General features: G+C 44.1%; 1 long non-coding RNA gene across 2 annotated transcripts in view; it reads right to left on the bottom strand.

Moving 5' to 3' along the window:
• The window catches only part of LOC140903342 (uncharacterized), a 41,825-nt gene extending 21,999 nt beyond the window's left edge, over positions 1–19,826 (bottom strand). For both annotated transcript variants that reach the window (XR_012156227.1, XR_012156226.2), the window contains exons 1-3: positions 19,417–19,826; positions 7,235–7,413; positions 5,687–5,839 (exon numbers count right to left, since the gene is read on the bottom strand). This is a non-coding gene — a long non-coding RNA (uncharacterized LOC140903342). The remainder of the gene's footprint in view (positions 1–5,686; positions 5,840–7,234; positions 7,414–19,416) is intronic.
• Between the last annotated feature and the right edge of the window lie 46 nt (positions 19,827–19,872).

Below are 19,872 nucleotides of genomic sequence, written 5' to 3'. Positions count from 1 at the left end.
TCTGTGAGTGGTTGCAGATGTATATTCCACTCAGGTCTGTATGCCCAGTGCACGGAAACCAGAGAACTTTGCCTAGCAGTATCTGTAAATGTGGTGCTTGTACCCTCCAAGCACTTAGCCCCTCCCCTGGCTGTTTAAGAGCAGCACTGCCCCAAACCCCCTCAGTTCCTTCTCACCACCTGCTTCTTGAATTGGAGAACTCGGTGTGGTTTTTACCTCCTGCTTTGTTTCACCATGCAGTCTGTGGGTTTTTTCCTCTGTATAGTTGTTATAGTTAGCTTAGAAGTACCTCTATGTTTAGTTTATTAATAATCGGATTTGCCCCATGTGGTACCCTCACTGGGATTTAAACACTGCCCATCATGTGGGGTAGCTATCCACAGTAGCAAACCCCTGCACTCAGTGTTTGTGCCTTGAGAAGGGGCACATTAAAAAGAGGTGCTCCATCTGCAAGTTGTTCAAGAAGAGAACGCAAGTGGCCAGAGACTTGCACGTGCAGCAGCAACATCTTCAGGAGCAGGTCACGAGGCCTGCTTCAGCATATCAAAGAGCAGCTGATCCAGCATGGGCTGTTCGGCCAGATTCATGTTCCTTTCCCAGGTGTTCTCCTTAACAAACAGCCTGAATACTCAAGGCTGAAGCCATGTGCCTCAGGAGGTCCTGATACAATTTAAAATTCTCAGGTACAGGAAAGGAAGAATCTGGCACTAGTCATTTGGTGACGAAGGGGAAAGAAGTAAGCAAATGGAATCTCCTACAGCAACTGTAACACCTGTTCAGGTGCAGGCAGTTTAGTAAGAGCAACCCATGTCTGATTGCAGCATCGAGGTTCAGGAGAGGAGGCTGCCAGCAGAATAGGTGACCTTACTCTGGACTGAGCTAAGGATTAGGATCTTGCTTTCTGCAGAACATCACAGGGGTTCTCAGGAGGCCGCTATAGGGAGGGGCACGGTATTGGTGGAAGTAAGTGAAGGACTCCATCACTGCTATGGGAGTGGTGCTGATCTCAGTGCTGATGGTGATCCCCAGGAGGTCACGACAGCTTTTTAAGAGCTATACTGAGAAGGTGAGGGAGAAGAGGAAGATATCTTATCAGTTTATGATACTAAACTGGGAGGAGTGGTAGATACGCTGGAGGGGAGGGATAGGATACAGAAGGACCTAGACCAATTGGAAGATTGGGCCAAAAGGAATCTGATGAGGTTCAATAAGGATAAGTGCAGGGTCCTGCACTTAGGACGGAAGAACCCAATGCACAGCTACAGACTAGGGACCGAATGGCTAGGCAGCAGTTCTGCAGAAAAGGACCTAGGGGTGACAGTGGACGAGAAGCTGGATATGAGTCAGCAGTGTGCCCTTGTTGCCAAGAAGGCCAATGGCATTTTGGGATGTATAAGTAGGGGCATAGCGAGCAGATCGAGGGACGTGATCGTTCCCCTCTATTCGACATTGGTGAGGCCTCATCTGGAGTACTGTGTCCAGTTTTGGGCCCCACACTTCAAGAAGGATGTGGATAAATTGGAGAGAGTCCAGCGAAGGGCAACAAAAATGATTAGGGGACTGGAACACATGAGTTATGAGGAGAGGCTGAGGGAGCTGGGATTGTTTAGCCTGCAGAAGAGAAGAATGAGGGGGGATTTGATAGCTGCTTTCAACTACCTGAAAGGGGGTTCCAAAGAGGATGGCTCTAGACTGTTCTCAATGGTAGCAGATGACAGAACGAGGAGTAATGGTCTCAAGTTGCAGTGGGGGAGGTTTAGATTGGATATTAGGAAAAACTTTTTCACTAAGAGGGTGGTGAAACACTGGAATGCGTTACCTAGGGAGGTGGTAGAATCTCCTTCCTTAGAGGTTTTTAAGGTCAGGCTTGACAAAGCCCTGGCTGGGATGATTTAACTGGGAATTGGTCCTGCTTTGAGCAGGGGGTTGGACTAGATGACCTTCTGGGGTCCCTTCCAACCCTGATATTCTATGATTCTATGATCCCTTCTGGCCTTAGAATCTATGAATCAATTAAATTGCTGCATATTCTCCGGTCCTCCACTTCAGGGAGAGTGGATCCAGAATCACTTGATCAATCACTTCAGCAGCAATTTATCCCATAATCATGAGTGGTCTCTGAAGACCAATGTGCTGAGGTCTGTCTTCACAGAATGGGGCATCTCAATTATAGGCCTGTTTGCAGCAAGAGACAACAAAAGGGTTCCATCAGTTTTGCTCTTGTGTGAATCTCAGACTAGGCTCCTTAACTGATGCCTTACAGCTAAACTGGGGATCTGTGCTGATGTATGCCTTTTTCCTGATCCTGCTCATTCCTCAGGTTATTCTCAAACTGAAGCAAGACCATGCCAAACTAATTCTCATTGCTCCAGCCCAGCAGAGACAATTTTCGTTCTCCGACCTCCTTACTCTGAGTATGACACTAGCTTTCCCCCCACAGCACCCCCAATTTCTCGTCCTCTTTATCCTGACCTATTGCCGCAGCACCACGGTCAAATTTGGCATCCAGCATTGAGCAAGTCTGCACCTCTCGATACGACTGCTACATGGCTAGATGAGGAGGTGGAATGCTGTTTAGAAGCTGTTAGAGAAGTGCTATTTAATAGTAGAAAACCTTGCACAAGAGCTACCTATTTTGCCAAGTGGAAGCGTTTTCTATTTGGTCACTGACCCAAGGGATCCATCCAATGTTAGCCCGCATTCAGGACACTTTGGAGTATCTGTTACATCTTCAATCCTCTGGCCTGTCTCTCAGCTCCTTGAGGGTCTACTTATTGGCCATCTGAGCATTCCATCCTCTGATCCAAGAGAAGTTAATTTTTTCGAACTCCATAGTAGTGAGGAATCATTCTTTTTCCACCGGTGAAAGAAGCAGTTTCTTTGTGGGACCTTAATACTGTGCTGGCTGTCCTTATGGGTCCTCCATACGAACCCCTGGCAGCTTGTTTTGTCTCTCTTGTGCCAAAAGACAGCTTTTCTTGTTGCTATCACATATGCAAGACAAGTAAGTGAGCTGTAAAGTTTAGTGGCAGAGCCCCATATACTTAGCTTTTCACAGACACTGGCCCTTCCTCTATTATGATGGCATATGCACTAGCTTAGGCCACACCTCTACAAAGGTTATGTGCGCATTCAACTGGGGCCCAAGTGACACTAATGGCATTTATCAACGATATTTTGATATTGGACATTTGAAGGGCTGCTGTCCAAACTATGCTATTATGGCTGCGTCTACATCAGATGCAAACATTGGGAAGCCCATTATGTAGTCATTCTTTAAGTAGATTCCTAGCCCACTTCCTATTGATATGACTTGTAAATCACCTTAGTGGAATATGATGTCTACAACTACTCGAAGAAAAGACAGTTACCTACCTGCATGTTAATTGTTGTTCTTTGAGTAGCATCACTGTGGGTGCTCTACTTCAGGTGCGCATGCACCTCTTGAGCTCTTGAGCAGAGATTTTTCATTAGCAGTGTCCATTTGGCCCGTGCACCAAGACTATACAGGGCTGCATGGGCGAACTGCCCTCAGTTCCTTCTCAACTGTCTCAGCCTGAGGTGGAGCCTTAGCATGTGTGACTTGAGCATATCTTGGCTATTCTTTTTTTGTTAGTTTAGTATTAGCTTGTAATTAGCGGATAAGCGAGAGGATTTACTTTGTTCTTCTCTCTCTATTTGGGGAGCCTTACCTCCCGCAGGGCATGCCTGGCTCTGCCAAGTTTCAAATGCTGCTTCTCTTGCTGGGAGGCTATCCTAGTATGCACTGGACACTGTGTCTGCTGCCTGGGAGAGTCTCACATTTCCCAGTAGCATAACTTCTGCCTGGCCCTCAACTCCAGAGGAAGAAAGAACCAGGAGATCAAGTTGAGGCTGCTGCAGATAGAGCATTCCCTTTGTCCTGCTTCAGAGTCAGGTCAGGAGACACCCTCCCATGCCCGGACATCTTTCTCCAGGCAAATCTAGAGCCCCTTTGATCTTGGCTAAGGTCTCCCCTAGGAAGGGGAAGACTTTAGAGACCTCAACAATGGTGGCTCCCATCATAAGGAGCCTACTTCCAAAAGACCTTGGTTCCCTGCTAAATCAATGGTCTCAGAAGCCTCAGCTCCTCAGCTTGGTATTATAGACATGAAAGACTCCTCCGGAACCAGTGGCGCTGGAAAGTCCCAGAGCTCTAAGAACAAAGATAGCTCTGACCAAGGTGTCAGTGCTGTCTACATGCGACAAGGAAAGTAGGGATAAGAACTCTTCCAGATTGGTACCATTGAACTCAGCTCTGTCACTGGTACCTCTCCAGTTGGGGCCTCAGTACTGTGCAAACCAAATCTACAGTGCTGTCTGCTTTGATAACCAAGCATGCCACTATATAAGTACCAGTCCTCCATACGATTCCACAGTAATTTAGGTACTCAAAAGACTTATCAGTGGCAGATGAACCGGAATCTCCACTGCTTGGGGGTATGGAATGCCTCTTGGTATTGTGACCTGGGTCCCTGAGGTACCATCACCCTTCAGTACCTCCTGATTCAATGTCATTTTCTGCTGGTGCCCCCCATTAGAGGATACTGAGGAGGAGGGAGACCTTCTTTTAGTCTTGTCCCTCTTGTACAGGGTTCCCCTATCCATCCATAGAAGAACCCACTCTTTCACAGCCACAGAGAAGACTCTTGTGGTCGTCACCATGGGTGGGACCAATCCTAGATGCCACACTCTCCCATATTGGCCCCTGTAATGGCTATACTGAGATCCCTGGGCTGTGTACAGACGACAATTTGGCTCAGAAAGATCTATTCACTGATCGGAAACAGCGTAGACAAACAAGTCTTGATTCCTCTTCATATAAAGGACTCCATAGACTGGTGAAAAGATCAACTCACTGTTGGTGCAGGCATTTCTTCATCCAAATCCAACAATCACTGTGACAATGGATGCATTCCTGTTGGGATGGGGCGCTCACCTCAGTACTTGCTCAGGGCAAATGGTTGCCTCAGGAAACCAATCTCCACATCAATCTCTTGGAACTCAGGGCAGTCAGGAATGCCTGCCTTCATTTTCTGCTCCTCATCGGGGCAAATCAATCAGGATCATGACAGACAATGTAGCCTGCATGTTCTATATCAACAAGCAAGGAGGAGCAAAATCCCCCTCCCTGTGCCAAAGCAATAAAGCTGTAGAGCTGGTGTATAACCCATCACATCCATATTTGAGCTGCCTACCTCCATATCACCCAGGACACCTCAGACAATGCTCTCAGTAAGCCTACGAATGGGAATTGGCCTCTCAAATCCAAGGTATATTCCAAATTTGGGGATTTTCAGAGGTGGATCTCTTTGCTATCTTCAGGAACAAGAACTGTCATCTGCTCTGCTCAAGAGGAGATCTACGCCATCAGTCTCTGGGAGATGCCTTTCTACTATCTCAGATGAAGGTTCCATTCTATGCGTTCCCCCTAATACCGAGACTGATGAACAAGATAAGACAAGGCCAGGGTAATCCTTTATAGTCCTGACTTGACTGAGACAGGCTTAGTATCCTTGCCTGCTTCATCTGTCCATCTACCTGGCAATCAAACTTCCAATCATTTACTGTCTCTACTCCCAAGATGTAGGTCATTTACACCAATCCAAGCTAGGGGTCCTCTGCCTCAGGGCATGGTTTCTTGATGGTTTGTGGGGTTAGAGCCTACCTGTTCTGTGGAAGTACAAGTGTTACTGAACAGTAGAAAGAAGTCAACCCAAATCACTTGCTTGCAGAAGTGGAAGAGATTCAGTTTTTCATGTCCGCTCTAGCAGCTTGTATCCATCTCCTTATCTCGGCTATCCTAGATTTCCTGTTAGACCTAAAGAAGTCAGGGTTATCAGTTAGCTTGATCAAGGTTCACTTGGCCACCATATATATATTTTCATCCTTTAGTAGAAGCGTTTTCTATATTTGCTCACCTTATGTCTTTGAGGTTTATTAAAGGTTTGAGGAAACTCCCAAGTCAGGGACCCCACCCCAACATGGGCTCTACATTTCATGCTTAGATGTCTTACAAGACCTCCATTTGAACCAATGGCAACATGTTCTTTGCTTCACTTATCGATGAAGACAGCCTTTTTAATGGCTATCCCATCGACCTGTAGAGTGGGAGAAATTGGGGCCTCCTAAGAAATAGATGGAACCCCTCCCCTTTTACAATGTTTTTCAAAGACAAGGTTTCTTTAAACTGCACCCTAGATTCTTACCTAAGATATCTGCCTTTCATTTTAAGCATCCCATTCATAAGAATGGCCATACTGGGTCAGAGCAAAGGTCCATCTAGCCCAGTATCCTGCTTCCGACAGTAGCCAATGCCAGGTGCCCCAGAGGGAATGAACAGAACAGGGAATCACCAAGTGATCCATCCCCTATCGCCCATTCCCAGCTTCTGTCCATCCTGGCTAATAATCATTGGTGGACCTATCCTCCATGAATTTATCTAGTTATAGTCTTGACCTTCACAACATCCTCTGGCAAAGAGTTCCACAGGTTGGCTGTGTGTTGTGTGAAGAAATACTTCCTTTTGTTTGTTTTAAACCTGCTGCCTATTAATTTCATTTGGTGACCCCTAGTTCTTGTGTTATGAGAAGGAGTAAATAACACTTCCTTATTTACTTTCTCCACACCAGTCATGATTTTAGACTTCCTATCGTATCTCCCCCCGTTCCCCTTAGTCGTCTCTTCCAAGCTGAAAAGTCCCAGGCTTTTTAATCTTTCCTCATAAGGCAGACGTTCCATACCCCTAATCATTTTTGTTGCCCTTTTCTGAACCTTTTCCAATTCCAATATTTCTCTTTTTGAGATGGGGTGACCACATCTGCACACAGTATTCAAGATGTGGGCGTACCATGGATTTATATAGAGGCAATATGATATTTTCTGTCTTATCTATCCTTTTCTTAATGATTCCCAGCATTCTGTGAGCTTTTTTGACTCCCGCTGCACACTGAGTGGATGTTTTCAGAGAACTATCCACAGTGACTCCCAAGATCTCTTTCTTGAGTGGTAACAGCCAATTTAGACTCCATCATTTTATATGTATAGTTGGGATTATGTTTTCCAATGTGCATTACTTTGCATTTATGTCACCCAGTTTTGTGAGATCCTTTTGTAGCTCTTCGCAGTCTGCCTGAGACTTAACTATCTTGAGCAATTTTGTATCATCTGCAAATTTTGCCACCACAAATGCACACACTACAGACAACAAACTTACCCCAAGGGTCCTCCTTTACCTGGAGAACTCCCTCATGAAACTCTTGTTAGCTGCTCCTGTTTGCTAGCTCCTCTGGTCGCTTAGGAGCGGGCTTTTTAAACCTCCATTCTCTCTGCATTAGAGTCTCAACTCTTGATATTTGGTGCAAAGGAACTGAGATGGGTCGGAGCAGCATTGCCCTAGGAACCAGAAGATGCACACATCATCTCTCTGGGTACTGATAGGTAAAGTGATCAGTCTTTTGCCACATGCACTCCTGAGTGGAATATGCATCTGCATCCACATAAAGAATAGTTACCATACAGTCTCTTTTCTTAAGCTCCAATTTGCATGTGCAAATTAAACATTTGTGTTCATTTGCTTTTGATTAACACCCAGAACCACAGGATTGATCTGGATCACTGTACAAGAAGAACTTTCATCAGCTGCTTAGAGTCCTTCCTTCCTTAGTGTTTGTTTAGGCTGGGAAACTATTCTGCTATAGCTGTCTGTCAGTTTCCCTGTGTAGACAAGCTCTTAACGCACCTGTACACCTCATTTTTGCTTCAGTGCTAATTCTTTATTACACTGTAGTATATTGTTATGCTGGGAGGCTTTAATGGTTGCCTGAAGCGGGTCTTTGAGCTATAAAATCACAGACTTCTTTATAGCCAATGGGTATGCTAAACACCGTTCTTTCAGGGTAAATGGAAGGAGCAATGAAATTCCTCTTTATGTAATGATAGCTAGAAACAATTGGAAATTGCTGCTGAAGGCACTGGGTCACATGACACAGCCTGAGCAGGGCTAAGTTGTGTGAGCTGAGTGTTTTTCCTGTACTGTAAGCAAATGCAGGGGCTAGTGGTTGTTTGCCAAACAATGTGCCTGTGAGAGGCAGAAAGCCAGTAGTCAGTGACAGGAGCAGTTGTAAATATGGCCCTGTTGGAATGAAGACAGAGCTCCAGAATTGATTGGAGGGGAAGACTAGGAAATAGGGAGTAAAGGAATTGCCAATTGTTTGTTTCTGTTGTGTTCAGGAAGACAGGATTGTGCGTTTGTTCTTTGCAAATAAACAGGATTGTACCAAAGAAAATACCTGACCCATATCACCAATTTCTCCTATTGGAAACTGCTCTGCAAGGTCCTGAATATTGGCTAATCTCTCAGGCCAAAGGGGGCATAACTGGTTTCAGGAGTGGGATAAGAGTGACAAAGGAGAGAAATTATGAGCTGGTACTCCTGTTGAACCAACATGGAACAAATCATAGAATATCAGAGTTGGAAGGGACCTCAGGAGATCATCTAGTCCAACCCGCTGCTCAAAGCAGGACCAATCCCCAATTTTTTTTGCTCCAGATCCCTAAATGGCCCCCTCAAGGATTGAACTCACATGCCTGGGTTTAGCAGGCCAATGCTCAAACCACTAAGCTATCCCTCCCCCCAAATGGTGGAGATGCTTGCAGAAATCAAAGATGACCAAAAGAACTTCAAATAAGGACTTCACAGAAGGAATGTAAGCAATGTCTGAAGGCTTCCCAGAAAGGGCTTAAACCACCAGTGGTCAGAGATAAAATCTTTGTTTGGGCAGCAGCCAGAAAGTGTTCAGACAGATCTGGAAGTCATACTACAAAATTTCCAGTGCAGACAGGCAAGGTGGACTGATGAGGTGACCAACAAACTGACTATCATGGACCAAAAGATGTTCCACATAATAGGGGAGACCAAGAAATATCTGCTCAACTTGGTGCTTGTTAATAGAGACAGCTGTAACAAGGACTTTAGGGAGCTAAAAATTCACCTGGAGAAGGAGCTCAAAGGGTTGCATACTATATTGGAAATTAGCAGTCTGGATTAGGAATTGGGCCAGACTGAGAATTTGGATAAAACAGGATATTTACAACAGTTTTATACCCTTTTTCTAACCCAGAGAGGTTAGATTGTTCAAGCTCAGGTAATACAAAAGCCATTGGGGGCGGGGACGACAAGGATACGGTATAAGCTCTTGATATCCAGCTAAGATCTAGCTATCAATCTGAGCTGACCCAGGCACAGCTAAGGGCTAGAAAAAGAGGGCAGGAACAGACCCCACCTCAACTGGAATAGGACATGAAGAGTTGTGCCTGGTATATCCAGATACCAATGAGGTCTAAGATTTCCAAGCTAAATTAACAATGGACCAAATTACAGATTTGCAGCTGGTCTTAGACTTTCAGCTCAAGATCACTGAAAGGAGGCCAAGAATGCTTTGTGTGGCTGAGGAATTTGCCTGGTATAGAAGAGAACTTCAATCTTTCCTTGCAGGAGCCCACCAGAAAAGGAAGCAACTGCTAATGAGGAAGATGGAAACTGATCCCCATGAGACCTGTAAATACAGGTCTGGGTCTAATATGCCTGATAGAAAAGGGGATTCTAATCTGGTTTGTGACAGTTTTGAATGGTTGGGAAAAAATTAAATTTTGGTTTGTAAAGCAAGGTAGATTGGCAATAATGCAAAAATTTGAGAAGTGGTTCAGTTAATTGCTGGTACTGTGAAAAAACTGGCCATACAAGGATTATTATAAATTTAAGGCAAGCCAGAACAGAGCATAACAAGTATCTATTGAAAGTCTCTCACCCACTTTGGGAAACAGGAGGGACACCAACTTGGCGCGGGAGGGTAAACTTGGAAGTACAAGGATCCCCACAGATTTTGTTAGGATCAGGACAATTAAAAAAACTATGGCAGTTTGGCTGTTGAATGCATTATAGGATCTGTGATGTGCACAGGAACAGATGAATCTGGCACAAACACAAGTTATTAGACCAGACATGCTGCTAATGCTAGGGTAATAGGGGATCCAAAATGGAACCACCTAACTGATGTCAAATAGAGGCAGTTACTGGAGAAAGTGCACCTATCCAAATATGGGGGAAATTGGGCATGAAAATTGGACCTCCGAAATTTGAGCAGGTCTGGATTGCAGAGATAGCAGATGCTAATCATTGGTGTGGGTTTCATTATGACGAATAACTGCATAATAAATGTCAGGAAAGGTGTCTTAAGAAATTTCCACACATTGGATTTTAAGATGTGGCCTAGGTGAAACAATGATTTGTAGATAATTGATTTGCAGTGAACAAGAGGGGCAATAGCCATAGTAACAGCTACATGCTGTGGTAGTTTTCCAGCAAGGAAAAAATGGGAGTTGTTGAGACCTGCTTTGAGACCCATGGTCTTAAGAGGAATTTTAACTGCAAAAGTTTTTGTAGATCTGAGGGAGGAACAGGTTCCTGTTAATTTGCTGAATGTTTCTCATAAACAGTAAATACACAAAAAGGGAACCAAGGCTCCAAAATGTGAACCAGTAGAACTAGTAAATTCCTGGTATAGAAAAAAACTATAAGGGAGAAAGCGGTGAAGCCCCAGAGTTTCTATTGGAGTTCTGGGTAACCCACTTTGGCACACGATCAACGAAGAAGGAATTTCCACTGACAAAAATGAAATTGAGGTTGTGTAAAACAGGCCAGTTCCTGAGACACCCACAAATAAGCATGGTTTTGTAGGGCTCTGCTTCTATTATAGAAGGTTTATTTGTGGGTTTGTCAATATTGTAAAACCATTGCATAGGTTGGGTGAGGAAGGGAAACCATCTGTGGTCAACAGCAGAGTGACTTTGCATTTTTAGAGCTGAAAGAGGGCTCTTGTGTCTGCTCCTGTTTTAGCCTATCTGTGTTTCAGATTGTTTCAAATCTTTCATATTGGACACAGGTGCTAGTGCCTACAGACTGGGAGCGGTGTTAATATAAGGACCATCTCAGTAGTATCAGAGGGGCAGAATCTTAGCTTGACTCTTCCCAGAAACTGAGGGTGTAGCCGTGGAAGCTGAGGCTGGAAGAGCTTTGACAGTAATGAATTCCCCTTTAGAACAGAATGAGAGAAGTCTCCCCCAACTAGCAGATGCCACAGAAACGATGGATACTTTGGGGAGTCCATTGAATATGGCCTCTCCTGGTTGGCTGAAAGAAGACTGGGAAGTGAGTGGAAAGGTCCATGGAAATTTGCATTGGAGAACAATTGATTTGGGTTGTGAAGTGTCCTGACAGAAAGACACCATGTAAATATGTAATTACTTAAGCTTGCATTACTTTTTAATTTGTTAAATTATTTTCCTTTGTCTGGGACAAGTCAGCCATGGTGGGGTCATTTTAAATTCCATTGGGATGATGAGTAGTGCTGAGATGGAGATATTGTTATGCTCGAAGGTGGTAATGATTGCCATCAAATAGGTCTTTGATCTGTAGACCATCATAGATCTGGTTAAAGCCAATGGTGTGCTTTCAGGCTAAATGGAAGAACCAGAAAAATGCCCATTTATGTAGTAAAATCTGGAAACGACAGGAAGCTACTGCTCTAGGCTGTGCAGTCTGAGGGGTATCCCTGGGACTGATGACAAAGGCAGGAGCTAAGGCTTTGTTTGGCAAACTGTATGTGTGAGAGAGAGTCAGAAAACCAGCAGATAGTGAGAGAAGCAAGAACGTGGCCCTGTGGAAGCAGACACACACCTCCTTGGGTAAAGAACTGACTGGAGAGGCAGACTTGGAAATAGCGAGTAGGGAGACTTGCTGCTGTTTGCTTCTGCTGTGGTCAGGGAAAAAAGACTTCATGTGCGTTCCTTTTAAATAGGATTACACCAAAGAAATACCTGAATTGTATCATCAGTTTATACTAACAGAAACAATGCTACAGTGCCCCAAATATGAGCTAACCACTTGGTCCGAAAGGGACAACAATACAAACAAACCACTAAACAGCTTCTGAGTGTTGTTTGTTACCCCTGCCTGCCAGGTTCTAACATTCTAACTTCGTTTCCGTATTTCTGCATTAGGTTAATTTGCTATTTTGCTTCAGTCTTCACTAAAAAAGGTAAATTGAGATGTTTAAACACACTATTAGCAAGGGGGAAGAAACGCAAGCCAAAACAGGGAAAGACCAGGTTAAAGAATATTTAGATAAGTTAGATATATTCAGGTTGGCATCACCTGATGAAATTAACCCTAGTGTGCTTAAGGCAGTAGCTGAAGCAATTTCAGAACCATTAGCCATTATCTTTGAGGAACTCATAGAAGATAGTTGAGGTCCCAGAGGTAATAAGTTTGCCTTTCTCTAGTCCTCTCTTGTAAAATGGTGACAAAGACAACCTGGGGAATTATAGATCAGTCAGCCTAACTTCGATACCAGGAAAGATACTGGAATAAATTATTATCCTCTGTGTGCTTACAAACTGATTCTTTAATAGAATTATAAAGAATAGTCAGCATGGATTTGTGAAGAACAAATTGTTCCAAATAACCTTATTTCCTTCTCCAAGAGGGTGACTGGCATAGTGAATAGGGGCCAAGAAGGCTTTTGTCACACTCCCACATGACATTATCATAAGCAAACTAGGGAAAGGTGGCCTAGACGAAATTATTTATAAGGTGGGTGCACAAAAGGTTGAAAAAACGTACTTAGAGTAGTGATCAATGGTTCACTGTCAAACTTAGAAGGATGTATCTAGTGGTGTTCCACAGGGGTCTGTCCTGGGTCTGGCACTGTTCAGTATTTTCATTAACAACTTGGATACTGGAGTGGAGGTATGCTTATAACATTTGCAAATGACACCACGATTAGAATTCCAAACAACATTGACAAATTGGAGAATAGATCTGAAATCAACAAAATGAAATTTAGTAAAAACAAGTACGAAACTTTTCACTTAGGAAGAAAAAAAATCAAATGCACAACTACAAAATGGGGAATAACTGGCTAGGCAGTAATACTGCTCAGAAGGATCTGGGGGTTATAATGGATCACAAATTGAATGTGAGTTAACAATGTGATGCAGTTGTGAAAAATGCTAAAATTCTGGGGTGTATTAACAGGAGTATTGTTGATGTCACAATATATGTTAGTGTTAGAAGACTTGGGGAGGGAGGGAACCTGATAAGTCTTCAAATATCTTAAGGGAAGTTATAAAGAGAAGGGTAATGAATTGTTCTCTTTGTCCACTGAAGGTAGGGCAAGTGGTAGTCTTCAGCAAGGGAGATTTAGGTTAGATATGAGGGAAAAACTTTCTAACTATGGGGATAATTAATCACTGGAATAGGCTTCCAAGGGAGGTTGTGGAATCACCATCATAGGAGGCTGAACAAACACCTGGCACTGATGGTCTAGGTTTACTTGGTCCTGCCATAGTCTTGAGGTCCCTTCCAGCCCTACATTTCTGTGAGTATGATTAAACACAGTCCACTCTGTTCTGTGTGAAACATCTAAGGGATAAGAAATATTGACTCAGGGCAATAGCAGCAAAACATGTTACCCTTTAGTGTAATATTTCATTGCCATTCCCCTTCAGGTCAGTTAATACTTGTACAACATACACTCAATAATAGTTTTACACCCAGATCCTGCAGATTTGCTTGCATGCTTAGCTTTACACACTAGAAGTAGTCCCATTGAAGTCAATGACACCAGTACTCACATGCATAAAGTTACATGTATATGCAAATGTTTGCAGGATCAGGGATTATTTAAGTATCCTTCATAAGAATTGTAACCCAAACAAACTTTACAGAGATAAATACCACTGAGAGGATCAAACATCTTTTTCTCTACCATCTCCCTTTTTGAAGGACGATGATTAGTATTTATAAAATTAAGAGATCTAAACAAGAACAGGAAAATATAGTTCTTAACAAGCAATCTGTACGAGAGAGAGACTTGCTTCGTTGACTGCTACGAAAAATATCACGCCATCAATAACCATGATAATGGAAAATGTATTAAAATCCTCCAAAATCTGATAAGTAACTAATGGGATTGGGGTGGGGATTAGAAATTCTGAATGCAACTGCATGTATCAACAAAGGTATCAGTTATGCAATTAAAGTTCAGTGCACTTAAGTTCACTGAAGCATGATTTTGCTATTTTAGTATGTAAAATTTCATTCATTTAAAAATCAAGACCAGAGAGAAAAGCATTAATTAACACACAATACTGTGACTGGCTATATACGCTCAAGTATAGCAGGATCAGCTTAATATTTGCTTAATACCACCTGTGGGGGAAATCTATCCTGTCACTACAGGAGGAGCGGACTACATTTTCATCTATTATCTAACAGCATCGTAGGCGTCTGTGGCACTTTGCACACAAATAAAAGATGCTGTCCTTCCTTAGAGGAGTTTACAATCTAGGTTAAACAACCTGACACAACACAGGGAGGGGAAAAAGCAGGAAACAGAAGAAGCTCACAAAGTCTAATGTTATGAGGTTTCTTGTTTTTGTGTTTTCCATATTTTGTTGGGTTTTTAAAATTTTCATTTTATTAAATTGGTAAATGGATCTAGTGGATCTGTTCCATCCTTGATATAATAATCCTCAAGTGCACGCTAAATCATGTATTTTATTAATATACTTTTTTTTGTCTTTATTGCTTGTGTTCACAAGAAATGCTCAGACTATTACAGAGTGTGATATTTGATTATTCTGAGGTTATGGAAGGTTGTTTTTTGAAAAATAAATAAAAAAGGTGCGGGGTAATATATGGTCTTTCCTACTTAATGCTGGAGGTTTCTAATGCATTGTTTCTAGGATCCCACCAGGTATATTACTTGGCAGTTGTAGGTTATAGAGGTCTATATTTATACTCTGCTGTATTAGCTTGGGAGCTACTCTTTAGGAAAGAAGAGAGCAGAAGGAATACGTAAACTTAAATTATAGGGGATTTGGAAACAACCTTCATATTAAGATTGCCTGACATTTTCCTTACATTATAAAAACTACTGCTGGGCTGGTGGTTTGGAGAGCTACATCACATGAAAATCATAGAAATATAGGGCTGGAAGGAACCTAGTCATCTAGTCCAGCCCCCTGCACTGAGTGAGGTAGAACCAAGTAAACCTAGACCATCCCTGACAGGTGTTTGTCTAACCTGTTCTCAAAAATTTTCAACAGACATTCCACAACCTCCCTTGGAAGCATATTCCAGTACTTAACTATCCTTATAATTTGGAATTTTTTCCTAATATCTAACCTTAATCTCCCTTGCTGCCGATTAAGCCTATTACTTCTTGTCCTACCTTCAGGGGACATGGAGAACAATTGATTGCTGTCTTCTTTATAACAGCCCTTAAGCTATTTGAAGACTGTTGTCAGGTTTCCCCAGCCTTCTTTTCTTGAGACTAAACACGCCAAGTTTATTTTAACCTTTTCCTCTGAGGTTGGGTTTTCTAAACCTTTTATCATGTTTGTTGCTGTCCTCTAGATTCTTGCGGAGCACTCTTGTGAGGCCTCAGCAGCGTCAAGGACAGTTACCTCCTGCGTCTTACATCTGTTAATACACCTCAGAATGTTAACCTTTTTTGCAACTGCATTATACTGTTGACTCTCATTCGATTTATGATCCATTGTAACCCTCAGATCCAGTTTTTCCCCATTTTGTAGTTGTCTGATTTTTTTTCCTTCCTAAGTGTAGTACTTTGCACTTGTCTTAACTGAATTTCATCTTGTTAATTTCAAACCATTTCTGTAATTTGTCAAGGATTTTTTTGAACTCTAATCCTGCCCTTTAACGGGCTAGCACCCTCTTCCAGCTTGGTGTCATTCATAAATGTTGTAAGTGTAACCCTTCTGCCCGTCAGAGTTGGCAGCAACAAGGGCCGGGTTCAATATCTAGGGGTTCCATTCCAATAACACAATGCAAACCGGCTCGAGCCCCCACCCAGTGACCTGGGACAAATATATACCACCCCCGCTGGGCGCCTCCCAGAGGCAATACTTCCCCTCTCGCAAGCACATAGTCTGAGTGTAGCAAAAGTCTTTTAATAACAGAGAGAAACAATGTGGCATTATGTTGGGGAAACACCACCAACAGGATTCATAACACAACCCATGAGCAAAAACAACCCCACCCCAGGCAAATTGGGGCATGCCCTTTTCCCTTTGGTTCTTGAGTCCAGCAACCCCAAATCACCCAAAGTCCCAAAAGTCCAATGCCCCAAAAGTCTCTGTCCCTGGTCAGGGCAGCCCCAGAGTTCGAAAGTTTATCGGCGGAGCTTTACCTCCCAACCTGGGTGGAAATGGGACGGGGGTAAGAGGCACCTTACATGATCTGAAGCTGACCGCCCCATAGCTCCATAGCAGCGCTCCGCTCCGCCAGCCCACAAAACTCCTTCGCTCAGCTGCGCTCTGCTCCACCAGCCGCCCCACGAACTCCTTCGCTCAGCTGCGCTCCACTCCGCCAGCCGCCCCACGAACTCCTTCACTCAGCTCCACAGCCCACAAGCAGCTCCTGCCATCCACACACTGCTCCGCGTCAAACTGCTTCACCAGCCGTCCCGCAAACTGCTCCACAATATATCTTCAGGCTCCCCCACTACTTAACACAACACTCAGTGATTTCAGCTCTTAGGTGAATTCAGCTTATAGTAGGGGAGCCCCAATGCTGGTGCACTGTCAGCCCAAAGTGAGCTCAGCAGCCTATAAATAGACTTATAATGACATGGGCATCAATAGGAAAATTGAAAGGTGGATAGGGAATTGGTTAAAGGGGAGACTACAACGGGTCCTACTGAAAGGTGAACTGTCAAGTTGGAGGGAGGTTACCAGTGGAGTTCCTCAAGGATCAGTTTTGGGACCAATCTTATTTAATCTTTTTATTACTGACCTGGGCACAAAAAGTGGGAGTGTGCTAATAAAGTTTGCAGATGATACAAAGCTGGGAGGTATTGCTAATTTAGAGAAGGACAGGGATACCCTACAGGAGGATCTGGATGACCTTGTAAACTGGAGTAATAGGAATAGGATGAAATTTAATAGTGAGAAGTGTAAGGTCATGCATTTAGGGATTAATAACAAGAATTTTAGTTATAAGCTAGGGACGCATCAACTAGAAGTAACGGAGGAGGAAAAGGACCTTGGAGTATTGGTTGATCATAGGTTGACTATGAGCTGCCAATGTGATATGGCTGTGAAAAAAGCTAATGTCGTCTTGGGATGCATCAGGAGAGGTATTTCCAGTAGGGATAAGGAGGTTTTAGTACCGTTATATAAGGCACTGGTGAGACCTCACCTGGAATACTGTGTGCAGTTCTGGTCTCCCATGTTTAAGAAGGATGAATTCAAACTGGAACAGGTACAGAGAAGGGCTACTAGGATGATCCGAGGAATGGAAAACTTGTCTTATGAAAGGAGACTCAGGGAGCTTGGCTTGTTTAGCCTAACTAAAAGAAGGTTGAGGGGAGATATGATTGCTCTCTATAAATATATCAGAGGGATAAATACCAGAGAGGGAGAGGAATTATTTAAACTCAGTACCAATGTGGACACAAGAACAAATGGATATAAACTGGCCACTAGGAAATTTAGATTAGAAATTAGACGAAGGTTTCTAACCATCAGAGGAGTGAAGTTTTGGAATAGCCTTCCGAGGGAAGTAGTGGGGGCAAAAGATCTATCTTGCTTTAAGATTAAACTCGATAAGTTTATGGAGGAGATGGTATGATGGGATAACATGGTTTTGGTAATTAAATATTCATGGTAAATAGGCCCAATGGCCTGTGATGGGTTTTTAGATGGGGTAAGATCCAAGTTACCCGGGAAAGAATTTTCTGTAGTATCTGGCTGATGGATCTTGCCCATATGCTCAGGGTTTAGCTGATCGCCATATTTGGGGTCGGGAAGGAATTTTCCTCCAGGGCAGATTGGAAGGCCCTGGAGGTTTTTCGCCTTCCTCTGTAGCATGGGGCATGGGTCACTTGCTGGAGGATTCTCTGCTCCTTGAGGTCTTCAAACTACAATTTGAGGACTTCAATAGCACAGATATAGGTGTGAGGTCTTTTTTAGGAGTGGTGGGTGAAGTTCTGTGGCCTGCATTGTGCAGGAGGTCAGACTAGATGATCATAATGGTCCCTTCTGACCTAAATATCTATGAATCTATGACACCAAAATTAGCTCTGATATTCCACAGTGGAGAGAGGAGGAAGTGCAATCAGCATGTAAGGCCCTCACCAAGGGGCCCATGCCACCAAGTATTAATACTTGTCCCCAACCTCTCTCCATTCACACAGTTTTGGAACCCATGACCCTTGCCTAGCGAGTGCTACTTAGTTGATGGTGAATCCCTCCATCATAACAAAAGGCCACGTACAGTTCCAAGCACAGTTCCCATAATCAGGGTAATAACAATTTATTCTTCCTGCCCCAATAACAGAGACACTGGGGATCCCACAGCAGCCAAAGTGACCATTTGGGCAGCTATGGTCTCATTCTAGGCGTGGTGGGTGTGCCTATGCAAATGAGATCAGCCCCTGAAGTTCTTTTCCACAACTTGCCACACCTCACCACCAGATGTCAGGGTGGAGCTCATCCTGACACTGCTTACATAAGCATGCTCTCCATTCCATTAGACAAGCTGTTAATGAAAATATTGAACAGTGATACACCCCTATGGAACCCCACTCTAGATCCTTCCTCCCAGTTTGACTGAGTCATTGATCCACTACTCTTTAAGGATGGTCTTTCAACTTTTTAGGCACCCACCTTATAGTATTGTCATCTAGACTACATTGCCTTATTTTGCTTATGAGAGTATCATCTGGAACTGTATCAAAAGCTTTACTAAAATAAAGATATATCATGACGCCAGCTTCCACCTATCCACTAGGACGGTCACCCTGCCGAAGAAGGAAATAAGGTTGTTTGTCATGATTTGCCCTTGACAAATCCATGTTCACTATTCCTTATAACCCTATTATTGTATAAGGGCTTTCAGACTGCTTGTTTATAATTTGTTCCAGTATCTTTCCTGATATCAAAGTTAGGCTGATTGGTCTATAATTCCTCTGGGCCTCTGTCCCCATTTTTAAAGATAGGTATTATGTGTGCCCGTCACTGGTTTTCTGGGATCTTGCCTATCCTCCATGAATTCTTACCGATGATGGATCCGATGAAGTGAGCTGTAGCTCAGGAAAGCTTATGCTCAAATAAATTTGTGAGTCTCTAAGGTGCCATAAGTCCTCCTGTTCTTTTTGCAGATACAAACTAACACGGGGGCTACTCTGAAACCTACCGATAACGGCTAAGGGTTCCAGAATCGCTGCAGCTAGTTCCTAGTACTCCACAGTCAACTTCATCGGGCACTGCCAACTTGGATGCAGCTAACTCATCTACGCAATCGCTCACCTGTTCGTTCGCTAGGGTGGTTTGTGTTCCTTCCCCTTTGTTCCTATTCTATTGAGTATGGGGTCCCAGTTTCCTTCCCCCTACGTGGTGTCCAGGGAGCTCTCCCTGGCCCTCAAGGAGAGACGCCCCGGCAGTTTCCTTTGTCTCCCTGTTGCTGCCCGCGTAGGTAGGAAGCCCCGGCTGACGGCCTTTTCTGCCCTTGCTGGGGTGACTCATTCCGCGACTACCTGGCCTAAGGGCAGCCTCGGCCGCGGGCTGGGGGTGGGGGGCTGCCGGGAGGAACGGGGGGTACGTCCGCGGCGCGGGGCCGGTCTAGCCGGGGCCGCTCCTAGGGAAGCCGGCGGCGTCCTCGTCAGAGCGCCCCTGGCTCCGGGGCGACGAGCCCGGCCCGGCCCGGCCCGCGCTCGGCTTCCTGCGCGGCCCCGGCCCGAGGGCGGCCCCGGCGGCGGCGGCGGG

Source organism: Lepidochelys kempii, chromosome 25 (genome assembly GCF_965140285.1).
Source record: "Lepidochelys kempii isolate rLepKem1 chromosome 25, rLepKem1.hap1, whole genome shotgun sequence".
NCBI classification, from domain to species: Eukaryota; Metazoa; Chordata; order Testudines; family Cheloniidae; genus Lepidochelys; species Lepidochelys kempii.
This window is presented reverse-complemented; position numbering and strand designations above follow the sequence as displayed.